The sequence below is a fragment of the Cupressus sempervirens genome, chromosome 10 (assembly GCF_028749045.1).
Source record: "Cupressus sempervirens isolate cs-2001-9-10 chromosome 10, ASM2874904v1, whole genome shotgun sequence".
NCBI lineage: Eukaryota > Viridiplantae > Streptophyta > Pinopsida > Cupressales > Cupressaceae > Cupressus > Cupressus sempervirens.
The window spans coordinates 107,320,028-107,335,528 of NC_143127.1; the positions used below are offsets into that span (position 1 = coordinate 107,320,028).

The following is a 15,501-nucleotide window of genomic DNA, read 5'->3' on the forward strand; positions in this document are numbered from 1 at the left end:
CAATGGAACTATTTATTATACATAATTTTTTAGTAATAGTAAATAGATTTGTAGTTGAATATCGTAATAGAAAGAATATGAATAATACAAAAACTTTATGAAGTGCAAATTTTATTTTATAGCATATTTTACTAATAAATTATAAAATTATTTTAAACGTTAATAACAGTTTAATCATAATCATTAACAATTTACTTTCTTTGTTTGATGATGCCAATATATCTATGATACATGTTTAGAAATATGATTTATGTTTATAATTATTTTATTGTCAATAATTTTAATATTAATTTTGTATATATGATAATGTAAATAATTATTTAATAAAAAATAATAATAATAATTAAGTTCCATTATTTTCAACATCTACACATGCACATCCGAATAGCAATAACATTTGAAAGGATCCAATAATAGCTACATTCGACTTAAGTAATAGGATACTAATTTTGAATGGATGATTACATTGAATTGTTTCTTCCAATAGTAAAGATCTCATAATCAGACCGGATGATTTTATTACATCGTGAAGACAATTGCTGAATGAGATGACCAATTAAAATTGGTTATTATAATCCTCAATCCATTTTTGGATGATAGTTATCTCTGTTCTCCGTTGCTCTTTCAGCCAGTCTGGATCATCACTGGCACTTTGAACAATGTCTAGACAATGTGTTCCTGTGTGACCAGTGACATTCCATTCATGTAAGATAAACATTGTCTTTGTTTGATTGTGAGAAAAAAAATTTATTATGACCCAACTTACCCTCCTCGGCAGGGAGAGCCACAATGCTTTCTGAAATATTCTCCACCACACTGAAATTCGTACGACAAGATGCTCGCTTAAGTAAAGGCGAGAAATGATTAATGGTCATGAGTTTCGAGAAGAAAAAGAACTACTTACCCTCCAGCGCTCCATGGATCTCTTTGTTAATTATTGTTAGTTGGACAGCTGTTATTTCTGACTCGGAAATAGCAGCACTATTTATGGGTAGCTTGGACAGCTGTTCGTCCTTATCTATGAATAGCGGTTGTATTTATGGGTGGTTTGGATAGCTGTTTGTCCACTTGCCAAAAGTTAGTAAATGGTTATTATTTACTAATTTTAGTGATTCCTTTTGGACACTTTGCAACCAATTCTATTATTGGCTGTCGAGTTGTCTTAATTTCAGCCGTTGGTTAGATTTAATCTTGGTCGTTGGTTTACCAACAAGAGTAGTATAGAAAGGGGTCATTGGGTCATTTGGATGTGAAGAAGCTTTTGTGAAGCAGTTTGCAGTGTTAGCAAACAGTCTTGCAGTGTTAGCAAGGGCACAGAAAGAAGCTTTTGCGAAGCAGTTTGCAGTGTTAGCAAACAGTCTTGCAATGTTAGCAAGGGCACAGTGTTAGCGTGGGGATAGCAGTGGGGAATATCAGCGGGAGAAATTACGAGGTTGTCGGAGTTCTGCCAGTGAGAGGCAAGGAATTTTGTATCTCTTGATTTGCTGAAGTTTAATATAATTCCTCATCTGTAGAACTGGTTTTCCCTTAGGGGTTTTGCTAGGGACAATTTGTCCGAAAATATTGTGTTCATTGTGTTGCGCATTTCTTTCCGTATTTTATAAGTGAAGTTGCAGTTGTGTTATTCTTCGATATTAGCTGAGAATTTATTTTCAGCAGTTTAATAATCATTTGTGATAGGAGATTAATAATCAGTGACTGCAATAGTTTGATTTTTCACATGGTATCAGAGCATTGTTAAGGGTAGAAGAGTTTTGACCTAGGAAAGAAATTTTGATCTCTTTAGATTTATTATTGCTTTAAACCCTTGAGATGGCTTCAGCTGGTTTGAGAGATCAGGATAGATTGGGTGGTGCCTCAAATATTGGTGTCTGAAAGGCCATAATTTCTTTATTGTTGAAAGAGAATGGTATCAAGGATTATGCTACTAGTGGTGTACCTATACCAACGGATGCAACACAGCTTGCAGCATATAGGAAGGACGATGCCAAAGCGAGGAGGATTATCCTTGATGGTGTCAAGGATCATATTGTTCCACATATCTCAGAGCTAGATACATCAAAGAAGATGTGGGACGCCATTCTAAATCTGTACCAGAATGCTACCACTAACAGGAAGTTGATTCTTAGAGAGAAGCTAAAGAATACCCGAATGAATCAGGGAGAAGACGTCACAAGTTACTTCACCAGGCTCAAACTTGTCAAGGATGAGTTAGCAGCTGTTGGAGATAGCCCTACTGATGATGAGCTAGTGAGAATAGCCCTAAATGGGTTTACTAAACAATGGAGTGTCTTTGTTCAAGTTGTCAGTGGACGAGATACTTTACCGAGTTGGGATCGACTATGGACTGATTTCACTCAGGAGGAGTTTAGACTAAGTCTTGTCAATGGGGCCAACAAGAGTCAGAAAAATGAGGTGGAACAAGAGAACGTTGCCCTAGCGGGTAAAGGGAAAGCAAAGAAGGGATCTAGCAAAGGATCAAATTCACAAAGTGAAAAGAAGAAGAAGGACCTTTCTAAGGTCAAGTGCTTTAGATGTCACGAGTTTGGCCACTATGTCAGTGATTGCCCAGAGAGAAAAAAGGGTAAGAAGCAGGTGGTAGCTTCAGCAAGTGCAGAAGAACTCTCCAGCAGAATGGAAGATGAGTTTGCACTCATAGCTTGTATGGTTAGCTCAACCTCACAGTGTGTTTGGTATATAGATAGTGTGGCGTCATTTCATATGACAGGAGTTAGAGAGTACTTCTCCAGTTACAAGGAGGAGGACACCAACATCCAGATTTCTATGGGAAACTTGTCCAAACTCAACCCTGTTGGGAAAGGGACTGTTCAATTTGAGAGGGAGAATGGAAAGATAATTCCTCTTCATGATGTGTTATATGTGCCGGGCTTAGGTATGAATTTGATTTCTGCATCTGTTCTTCAGGATAGGGGGTATAATGTACTCTTTAGAGGGACACGTGTTGATTAAGCACAAGGGTTGAAAATCACCCATAACTATTGGAGTTAGGAGTGGTCGCCTTTATAGATTGCAGTTTGATACTCTTAAGGCACTTATGAGCAACAATAATCCTAGAGATCTTGGAGAGCTATGGCATAGGAGGTTGGGCCATATTCATCATGGAGCACTTAGATTGCTTCGTGAGACCGTGACAGTTGTTCCAGAGGTGAGCACAGAGCATGACGATGTATGTAAGGGATGTGTGTTGGGGAAGTTTCTGAAAGCATCTTTTCCAAGGAGTGACACCAGATCTAAGGGTGTTCTTGATCTAGTACATTCAGATGTTTGTGGACCAATGTCAACGAAATCTCTTAGAGGATATGAGTACTATGTTACTTTTATTGATGACTTCTCTAGAAAGACTTGGATATACTTCTTGAAGACTGAAGATGAGGTTTTCAGTCGATTCCAAGAGTTCAAGGCTCTTGTGGAGAACTCAACAGGAAAGAAGATAAAGGTTCTTCGGTCAGACAATGAAGGCGAGTACAAAGAAAATGTCTTTCAGGAGTTCTGCACTAGAGAAGGAATCAAGAGAGAATGGATTGTTCCTTACAATCCACAGCAGAATGGAGTTGCTGAGAGGAAGAACTGTTCTATATTGGAGGTAGCAAGAGCTATGCTACATGACCAGGACATGCCCCATTACTTATGGGCAGAGGCGTGTAATACAACAGTCTACATTCAGAATAGAGTTCCACACAAGGTGCTAGGGAAGATGACACCAAAGGAGGCTTTCGCAGGGAAGAAGCCAGATGTTAGTCACTTCAGGATATTCAGGAGTTTGGCATATTGTCATATTCTTAGAGATACATGTACAAAGTTAGATCAGACTGTAGAGAGGGGGTACTTTGTTGGGTACAGTGAGACCTCAAAGGCATACAGGATTTTCATTCCGGGGACTAAAAGAGTTATTTGCAGATGGGATGTCAAGTTCATGGAGGAGAAGACATTCAAGAGATCCAGAGATTTGCCAGCAGATGATCAGAGTGAGCAGCCAACAGAAGCTCCAAGATCAAGTCAAGGGCATCAAAGCTCAAGTACAGTTACCAGTACGAGTGTAGACTCAGTTAGTGAAGATTCACAGAGTATGGAGCAACAGGTGCAACAAGAAATGCATCTGGAAGACTTAGAGGTTGACATTTCATCCTCTACAGTTGGCAGCAGGAACCATGTGGTTCTAGATACACAAAGGGATACTCAAGAGTTTGTGGGAGCTCCTAGGAAGAGTACTAGACAGTGAAGACAACCAACCAAGTTCAATGACTATGTGGCATTAGTTAGTCAGTTGGTAGATAGTGAGCCTTCTAGCTATCAAGAAGCTACATAACATCAGGTATGGCGAGATGCTATGGTTGAGGAATATTCTTCAATAATGCAGAATAATGTGTGGGAGGTAGTACCTAGACCAACAGATAGGGCTGTAGTTGGATCATGCTGGATCTATAAGATAAAGGACGGTGCAGATGGTAGCATCGAGAAATACAAGGCTAGGTTTTTGGCAAAGGGGTTCTCTCAGAAGGAGGGAATAGACTATGAGGAAACATTTTCTCTAGTTGCCAGGTATACTTCTATACGAGCTATAATCTCACTTGCAGCACAAATGGGATGGCAGATCCATCAAATGGATGTCAAGACATCATTCCTCAATGGTGAGTTGAAGGAGGAGGTATACATAGAACAACCAGAAGGCTTTGTAGCACACAGCAAAGAGACCCACGTGTGCAGATTGAAGAAAGCATTGTACGGACTCAAGCAGGCTCCTAGAGCGTGGTATGAGCGCATTGATACATACTTGCAGAAAATGGGCTTTGTGAAGAGTGAAGCAGATGCTAACCTCTACTACTTGATGGTTAGGGGTGAGATTCTCATTCTTGTTCTTTATGTGGACGACCTATTTCTTACAGGTTCACTAGGGCTCATAGTGGATTGCAAGAGGAACCTTGCAGAAGAGTTCGAGATGAAGGATTTAGGACTTATGCACTACTTTCTAGGCATGGCAGTGTGGCACACAGATGGGGAGATTTTCCTTGGTCAAGGGAAATATTGCATTGAAATCTTGAAGAAATTCAGGATGGAGGATTGCAAAGCCATGTCTACACCCATGATCACGAATTGGAGGTGAAGGTATCAGGTTGATAGGCTATACTGACGCAGATTGGGCAGGAAGTACAACAGACAAAAGGAGCACTTCAGGGTGTTGTTTCAGCTTGGGATTAGGAGTTGTATCTTGGTTCAGCAGGAAGCAGAAGTTTGTGGCTCTAAGTTCAGTAGAAGCAGAATACATAGCAGCTAGCATGGCGACATGTGAAGCTATATGGCTTCGGAAGTTGTTAGTAGCCTTGTTTGGTCAGAAGGTTGAGACTACTGTGATACATTGTGACAATCAGAGTTGCATCAAGTTGTCTGAGAATCCAGTGTTTCATGATAGGTCTAAACATATAGATATCAGATATCACTTCATCAAAGATTGTGTACAAAGGGGAGTTGTTCAACTACAATACATACCTACAGATGAGCAGGTAGCAGACATTCTGACGAAGGCTTTGGGAAAGGCCAAATTTATCTTCTTCAGAGATAAGATGGGTGTCATGCAGAACAACTTCCTCGCTAAGAGGGAGTGTTAATTATTGTTAGTTAGACAGCTATTATTTCTGACTCGAAAATAGCAGCACTATTTATGGGTAGCTTGGACAGCTGTTCGTCCTTATCTATGAATAGCGGTTTTATTTATGGGTGGTTTGGATAGTTGTTTGTCCACTTGCCAAAAATTAGTAAATGGTTATTATTTACTAATTTTAGTGATTCCTTTTGGACACTTTGCAACCAATTCTATTATTGGCTGTCGAGTTGTCTTAATCTCAGCCGTTGGTTAGATTTAATCTCGATTGTTGGTTTACCAACAGGAGTAGTATAGAAAGGGATCATTGGGTCATTTGGATGTGAAGAAGCTTTTGTGAAACATTTTGTAGTGTTAGCAAACAGTCTTGCAGTGTTAGCAAGGGCACAAAAAGAAGCTTTTGCGAAGCAGTTTGCAGTGTTAGCAAACAGTCTTGCAGTGTTAGCAAGGGCGCAGTGTTAGCATGGGGATAGCAGTGGGGAATATCAGCGGGAGAAATTAGGAGGTTGGCGGAGTTCTGCCAGTGAGAGGCAAGGAATTTTGTATCTCTTGATTTGCTGAAGTTTAATATAATTCCTCATCTGTAGAACTGGCTTTCCCTTAGGGGTTTTTCCAGGGACAATTTGTCTGAAAATATTGTGTTCATTGTGTTGCGCATTTCTTTCCGTATTTTATAAGTGAAGTTGCAGTTGTGTTATTGTTCGATATTAGCTGGAAATTTATTTTCAGCAGTTTAATAATCATTTGTGATAGGAGATTAATAATTAGTGACTGCAATAGTTTGATTTTTCACACTCTTAACCCATTGGAGAAAATTATATTGCTTCCAAAGTCCTTCAAAACTCTTTTAATGTCCTGCATTTCACAAAGGATGCCATAATAAAAATGAATCCTAAACCAAAGTTTTGTGTAGGTTTGGCTCTAATGAATATTGAAATCCATTTACGTGTCCTCCGAATTCAATTGCAAACCAGTGTCAGCGTGGCACGACTCCATATTTGAGTTAGCAATCCCTCGCATATGACTTGATATCAAAGACGTATCATGGAAATATTGTGGAAGCACTTATTCTAGGAGGATTGGCCCATGGAAGCACTAAATCACTGCATAGCTGCACCCCATTAAAAAATAATATGTTAGAAGGAAACCCTAATCTGGTTTCGGTCTAATGAAATAAAACAAGTCTCAATGACCTGCCATCCCCAGCCTCCTTTGGTAAAATTGAACGGCCCCAAATCCAAGCATTGATCTGATCCGTCTGAGTAATTTACTCCCACAACTATTCTGCTAACAGTGTCTGCATCTCCTTGAAGGCTATTGATGGCATTGCAGATCTGAATATATCCCACAATAGCATAATAAGTAAAACTAAGTTAATCGTGGTCATGAAGAATATTAGTGTGGCTAGAGTCAACATAAATTAATTACATTGCAAAGCATGGTCAGCACCGACCAAGAAGCTTCCACAGGCATGTGCGGCCATCCCTCCAACTGCCAACTACTCTCATTAAAAACATTACCAAAGTCTTCTCTAGAATGCTCTGATACCATGAACAAAAACAAAGAGATTAACACAATAGAAAAACTCAGCTATGGTAGACTGCTTTTTACTCCAGCAAACGAAGCAGCAAAAGACATCACTTGGCTACGAGCTATCTTATTAGTCCTTAGGCAACATCATGCAGGGCCTTCTCTAATTCATTGTGACAATCAAAGTGCCATATCATTGTCTAAGAATCCTGTGTTTCATGCTCGCACCAAACATATTGAAGTTTATCATCATTATATTAGGCATCTCCTCCAACAACAGGTGATTCATCTTCAATATTGCAAGACAAGGGACCAGATTGCTGACTTATTCACCAAGGCTTTAAGTGAAGCCAAGTTTGTATCTCTTCGACATCTTTTGGGCTTAAGAGCAGTGACATAATTATGGTTGTCATTCAGGGGGGATTCTTATGAATTTTGAACATTGTATTTAGGAAACTACAGATTGTAAATGGGTACCTAACAAGGCCTTAGGCCAAGACCCATCATATGTAGATTATGGGGGGATATTTAGATAGTAGATATTTAGTATAGCTATTGTAATTAATTTAGGGGGGATGTCAACGTAAATTAATTACATTGCAAAGCATGGTCAGCACCGACCAAGAAGCTTCCAGAGGCATGTCCGGCCATCCCTCCAACTGCCAACTACTCTCATTAAAAACATTACCAAACTCTTCTCTAGAATGCTCTGTACATTCAGCTATAAATAGACTGGCTGGGCCTAGAGTTTTTCAGTGCTCAAGTTTGGATTGATATGTTGTGGCTCATTTCCTGAGTTTTTCTGCTATGTTAATCTCTCTGTTTTTGTTCAGCTAGAAGGTTTAGTTGGGCTATTTACTCCTTTAACTCTGTCGAAATTGTACTGTGTTGTGTTCTCGTACATTGATAGAAGGTGCTCATGTAGGGCGTCCGTATCCGATATATTCCTGAAATAGGAATACCCAGTTACGACACTTTGATATCTTGTATGAAAGAGAAGAGAAATCTTCAATTCATGTTAATTATCTGCCAAAATTTGTTAATTTGATTGTCTTAGATAAAAGAATTTGTTTATTAGCGTTTTCAAATCTAGTTTATGATTCCTCATGAAAATGAGCATAAGAAAACCACAAGGAAAATATGAGTAAAGTCGTAAAGCTGACCAAATGCAAAAGAACGCAATTCATCTATCTCTAACATGCTTTGGCTTGCAACTTTCTGACTTGCAACTTCATTTATTTTCCTTTTGCTGTCTGATGCTCATCTGGATTTGGAAATTTTTGTGTTTGTTTTAAAATTGGCAAAATGGAATTAGCATTTCGGACTTCCAATTTCAAGCTTACGAATACAAATGTGTCTTTACACACATCTTCCTAGTGAAACAAACGGTTTAAGTAAAATCTCAAAAATCAGAATGAAAATTTGCAAAACCTTGATTTGGCAAAAACCAACATTTGTAGAAATCCCGGTTTTTTAAATTCCACGAACCTAACAGACCAAATGAAATACAATGGGATTCAAAAACTGTTACTAAATTTATCTGTTATGGATAATAGCACATGGAATTTTTACTTACTGACAAGTGTTAAATAGTTTTCTTAGGTTTAGCAAGCCTTGGGGGCTAGACGCTATTTTGTCCATCATACCCCACGATTCGTTAATTCTTCTAGAGCAAATCTCGCTTGCATCCTACGTAATGATCTCAAAATGTCAAATTTAATAATAGTAAGGGTGAGATTAAGGTGAAAAAATCACCAGTGGACGTACTCTGAAATCTTTGGTGACAACAATCTCAAAGCCATATGGTGGAGCGAAGCTGTCGAGGTAGAGGATAGGCGCTGATGATGCAACAGCTCCAATTGCAATGTGCGGGTACTTGAATCGAAACCATGCTGCTAGCACTGCAACAATACCATTTCAAATATTGAATTTTTATTTTAAATATTACATGCGAACCATTAACGTAGACAGAAAGTCTTAAATAGTAACAAAATATGTGAAATAATTTGGTCAGCAAGTCAAATTGTGATATTGTTATCAGATTTGACTGTGTGATTTTAAGTCAAATTCATTGACCCATGTTTCATGAGAAGTAATTCAACATGAATCCATCTCTTATAAGAATAAATGGAATGCTTAGCACTCATTGGATCTAGATGATGTTCACATGGGTGAAGCATCAGGACTTCCTGGGAGGTCATCTATCCCAGTATTACTCCAGCATTCTTAACTACCAAATTTCCTCCATTGTTAAACCCAAAGCTTGCAATCCCAAATTTCTACTTACTTCCACCGTAGGATCCACCAACAACGACAAATGGACAATTCTGAGCATTTAATGTTTTCTTCAAATGGACAATGACGGTTGCATAATCGGCCAAGGCCTGAGCGGATGTGAAATAACCCATTTTGCTCGGGTTTGCGTACGATGCCTTCTCCGTCCCAAATGGCATTGACGTCCCATAATAACGGTGCTGCACACATGTGAGATTACGATCATTAGTTCTTGACATGTACTTATCCAAGCAGAAGGCCAAAAATAATGAGCTAGACTTATTCAACGGTGTCCTTGAAATATAACAAATAATAAATGGAAAAACGTGATATTACCTCAATGTACACCACAAGAGCTTTGAAGTCAGCAACTTGGTCTATCATGAATTCAGAACGGACGTCATTCGTAATGTCTTGTTCCTCACCCAACCAGACAAATATGGCAGAATTGTTTTGAGCGCCAACCCAGTTGGATTTGTCAATGAAATAACGTTGGGGAAATGTTTGATAGCTCTCTGGCGTGTATCCAAAATGGTCCAGAACTTGGGTATAGTTATATTCCTCGTACGAAGTTTCACTGAGAGTTGAAACATATGTAGTTATTCGAGATCTCTTTAACTTTTCCAGAAAATCACCACGCAGCCGATTGTTCCTGATAGTTAATGGCATCCTTAAGTGCCCACCAAATGATCCCTCTACAAAGAAATCAGTCATGGATAGAATAATCGTATAGAGCACTGTAAAATTCAATAGATTGAATTCCATTTCGTAATGATCTTAGCTAAGCTCCCCGATTTCAGTGCCATCTTAGTTTCATTTCGCAGCAATTTAAAACGAAAAACCAAGCTCGCTATCGCAAGAATAGATTGAACGAGCCGACTGCTGATAGTGACACGGCCGGTTTTGATCTCTAGAGAATGGCAGTTTACTTTCGAATATTATCACTAATATGATCGACAATTGATTGCTCGTCATTGACATAGAATCTATTATTATTGGTAACATCGATTGTCGAATCCTCATCATTAACAATGATTGCAGACATTCATGAAATCGGAAGTGTTAAATGGAAAGGCAAATATGAACAAGTGCTTTTGTGATTGTCCCGCTTGGCCGTTCATGAGCGGCAAAAGCATTCCCACGCTAAGATATAAAACTTCCGGAGTATATGAGGATATCATTAATATTGTTTGTTATTATTACACAATGGTTGATTGAATATGTTGCCTTTTTTGTTTGGTTTGATAAATATCAAGATAACATTTATTCATATTCATGTGAAGCAGTTTACTAGTAAGGTGGGAAGTTTGAAGATAAAGAAGAACCATCATAAAATATCAATTCTAGTATAACTGTATTTCTCAACAGTTGTTATTTATTATTATATATATATTTTTTATAAATATAGTATTAATTATTATTTTTAAAGTAGTAAGTCAAGGAAATATATAGTAATGTAGTTCAATAATAAAACTTCATTATAAATATTAAATAATTCTTAGAGTATATTCTATTAATGTAGAATTGATTATAAAGGGATGAGAAACATTTAATAAAATAAACACAACAATCTAAAAAGTTCAAATGTTAATCACCAACTCAATAATAACTCAACAAAATCACAAAATAAGGAGAACAGTGTGGTACTGTCCTTACATATTTTATTGTAAACTATATTTTTAAGCACATAATTTCTTTGTTTATGTTTATGGCCTTCTTCATGACATTATTCATAGGGGAAGCCCCCTTGTTCTTACTTTATAGGCTTGTTGCATGCTTGAGTAATAAAATCACATCCTTGTCCTTTCTTCCACACTTTTATTGGTTGCCATTTCTAAAAAAATTGATTTTTCCCTACTTGGAGTTGAAGTTGTAAGTTTCTTTGATATCTCCTGCAAAAATTCCCAAGCCCTCCTATAGTATCATGTTCCTCTTGACACAAATATCATGATCCTCTTTGAATTATTGATGACGTTTTGCCCAGCTATGATGCTGGCCATTATTTTTTCCAAGCCTTGAACCAAGCTTGAAGTAGTTGTTAGAATGTGAGGTTGATGTTATGCATTTTTTTATAATGGTTGGTATTAATGTCAACATATTAATTGTCATTTTCGTTAAGTTCTCTACCCTATAGGGCTTCCATTTTAGTTTACAATTGGACTCTTGTTGATTATGCTTATAATATTGACTATGATTAGGTATAGTTTTAATTTTCTAACTGTTAGTTAGCCTATAAGTTGTAGTAGTTGTAGAATTTGGGATACTTTCATGTGGGGGTCTTTCATATTAAGAAAGGGGTTAGGATGATAATGTGTTGTAAGTGACTTTTTGCTGGCTTTTCAGCTTTTTACTAGCTTAGTCCCCATTTTGGTTGCTTTTAAAATCAAAAATATATCTAATGCATGCATGTGATATAGATGTGGTTTGGTTATTTTATATTTTCATGGAAGTGGGAATCAAATGACATGGTTTAAATATTTATCTTTATCTATGTCAATGATAGTCTCATTTATCGTGCAACATATCCCATATTGGTTCTTTGGGTTTAGTCTTATTAGAAAAGCGTTTATTTTGACTTTGGCCCTAACATTTGTAGTATAACATATAGATCCTATTGTTGGTACCAAATATTTCACTAATTATATAGCATACTAATATCCATGAGGAATGTTTCATTCCATGTTAACATCTAAATACTTAGGTCTGACCAATTTCAAATTTGATTAGGTCAAGATTATTGTTGGTATGAGGTAGTATAAGAGAGGGATTATTTTATATTTTGTAGCATGTATGTCTCTGCATAATATGTGAAGTGAATGCAAATCTAATAAGAAAATATACGTGTGCTAATATAGATGTGAGTTGGTGCAATTAATAGTAGACTATTATATCATTTAGTTTTATAGAGTATCAATGATAGTGACTTTAGCAGTGGATTAAAACTAGCTTCTTATATTTTAGCAATGAGCCTACTTGTGTTGTCAATTATTCATTTCTTATTTTAGGTATAGCTCATGCCAAATGACAGTGTTCCAACCTATAGTGAGGAAACAAACAATGAGTCCTCCTATAAACCACCTTAACTAGTGTCACCTTAATTAGTGTTCATTTAATGAGTAATATATTCTTGATGGTTTTTCCCTTCTTGGGTTTTCATATGTAAATTATAGTGCCCATGGTGATGGTTTTTTGTTTTTCATTTTCATATTTGTTATAGATTTTACAATCCTTGTGTTTACATGTTTTAAATGTTTAAGAAAATTGTTCAAATTTAGTTGATCACCCACCTCTTAGTTATTGGACCTATTTAATAATCGATATAATAATTTTTGTCCATAGGAGAGAGCTTTAATAATTAAGCTAGATATCATGGCTTGATAACTAAACATTTCTATGTTTAATAGGCTCTACTATAGGTCATGGAGAAAAAAATGATAGGATACACTATTTCAAGGAATTACACTACCTAAAATAATGTGGAGGTAAAATATATTACACCTCAAAATGGCCTTGATACTCTAGATGAAATTATTGAATATGAGAATAATGAGACATAAACATTTTGAATTTTGAATTCCATTATCAAAATAGAGTTGATAGGTTATTTCATTAAGAAATTCCTATTTAGTTTGGAAAAAATTAAAAGATATTTATCAATAGAGTGATAGTGTTATATTATAGATAAGAAGGTAATGTATACGAGCAATGTTAGTATGCTAATAGAAACCAAATTTAAATAAAGCTTCTACAAACTAAACAAAATTCATAAACTTCAAGATAGACTAAGATGAACTCTCAATTGAGAATATGAGCCATTAATAGACTCTCTCAATGAGAAGCTCTCTTGTTGAGTGGCTTTGTCTAAATAGATAGGATGTATGCTCAAGCTTATGCTTCAAAAAGGGGTTCAAATGGAGTTGGAATTTGGGTGTGAGTGTATGGTTTTGATGTAAAATGGCTTCTTAAAATGGCATTATGACTTTACTTCATGGATTGTGTTAAAATGGCTTGGGAGAGGATTCCTTAAATAGGCAAAGGGCTTGAGGGATCAAGGGCTAGGATGCAAAGATGGGAAAAAGCTCATGGAGGGCTCAGATTGCATGAGAGGAGAGCACATGGATTGTGCTTCCTTATAGCCAATTAGGGAGTGACACATGTCACAGGGTGAGAGGATGGAGGAATGGGGCAGGATGAGTCAACAAAGGAGGCTCAAGGGATAAAATCTTCATAAAGACCCTCATAATGGCTTGTAAGAGCAATAAAAGGGCTTGGAAGAGTCATTTATGGCCTAGTGGGCTTCATAAAGTTTTATGGTTGGGATATTTTGAAGGAGATGAGAGGAATTTTGACTTGGGCTTGATTAGGAAGGTTTTAAGCTTGATTAGGATTGTGCAAATGATTAGAGGATGGATTAGGATGGTTTAGGATTAGCTTAGGGATAGACAAGTGGATGGCATTTAATGAGGGTGGGTGAAGGAGGAGATATTTGTTAACTTTGGATTGGGTTAGTAAGTCTTAACCCATGTTTAGAGAATGTGACAAGGTTAGGAGGGGATTAGGATTAGGTTTAAATACATCTTCTAGAAGAGTCTAGACTTTGGATGAGGATAAAGACTTTCTAGAATAGTCTAGAACTTCCTAGGATGAGGATGAAGACTTTCTAGAAGAGTCTAGAACTTCTTAGGATGAGGATAAATTAGATTTGTAGGAAATAAATAAAGTTTTTATTTATTTGAAGGGTTTGGGTTGAGGAGATATTTATTAAAACTTTTTTAATAAACATGAGGATTAATATTTAATCTTAATTAAATATTTTGAGTTGGGATTAGGGGTAGGAAATGATGGGATTAGCCTTTAATCAAAATTAAAAAAGGATTAGAAGATTTTGGAAGAGGTTAGTGGTCTTAAGAAAATTGGCCAAGTTTTGTGCAAAAAATAATTTTTTTTATTTATTTTGGGTTTTTTGGTCAATTTATTAATTAAATAATTAATAAATAAGGAAATAATGTTTAAATAAGATTTAAACATTTTTGGGAGGGATTCCTTAATTAAATATTTTTAATTAAGATAAAGGGATTTAATGGCATAAAAATAAATAAATTAATTAAATAATTAATTAATTAATAAATGATGATGTCATCAGGACTTTTTTAGAAAATAAAAATACTTTATTTTCTAAAGGTTTTTAGGTGTCTACAGGTAATACCTAATCTTCATTATTAAATTTTTAAAATAGAAGAAGATGAAGGTATTAGAAGTAAATGAATTCAATAATCAATGAGAAAATATCAATTATAAAGATATCATGTAGATGAGCTTGATCTCCTAAGTGGATAGTTATAGTGATAGGATCTTAGCTATTGAGGAAGCTTGTAGTATATATGTTGTCATGAGGGATTGCATCTAAAATGCTAAATGTGAGAACTAGCAATCCCGTGAAACATGGAAAGACATTCAATCCTATGGGCATGGCTATCTTGAAAGTCAATATTTTGATTATGGTTTGATTTCAACATTGAATCACCTAAGCTATCTTGTGTAAAGAAAAGAGATAAAATGATTTGTGAAAAATACATCTATACCTAAGGTGATATAATAAGTAGATATGACTTGTAGTTACAAAAACTTCACAAAATATCCCAAAAATAGATAACCTAAGGTCCACAAATCAATTAAAATATCATTATAATTATAGCTCTATTAAAGGACCTATTATTTAAATCAATATAGAGGAATACTGAATATTTTTAAAGATAATTAGATCAAAATCAAAGAAACTAACCTAAATTTGCACCACAAAACATAATATTTGGTAGCTAAATTAAACAAAAAACTAATGAAATAAAGGAATATAAAGACATACACACATTAATTGAATCAAGAAACTTACAATCAAAATTGAGCACTAAAAAATAATGGAGAAGGAATGTAAGAAACTATCTATAAAATATTAAGGAGCAATTGATACAAAAATTTTGGTAGAATTGGTTTGTTATGTTACATTGCCTAACTATTTTTTTCTAACCAAATGAATATACAGTAGTTCTTAAACTTATCGTTATAGTTTCTCCAACAACATG

The 15,501-nt window shown here is 36.0% G+C and overlaps 1 pseudogene; it reads right to left on the reverse strand.

The window, feature by feature from the left end:
* Window positions 1–556: 556 nt before the first annotated feature.
* Window positions 557–14,997, reverse strand: LOC149532830 (uncharacterized; annotated as a pseudogene).
* Window positions 14,998–15,501: the final 504 nt, after the last annotated feature.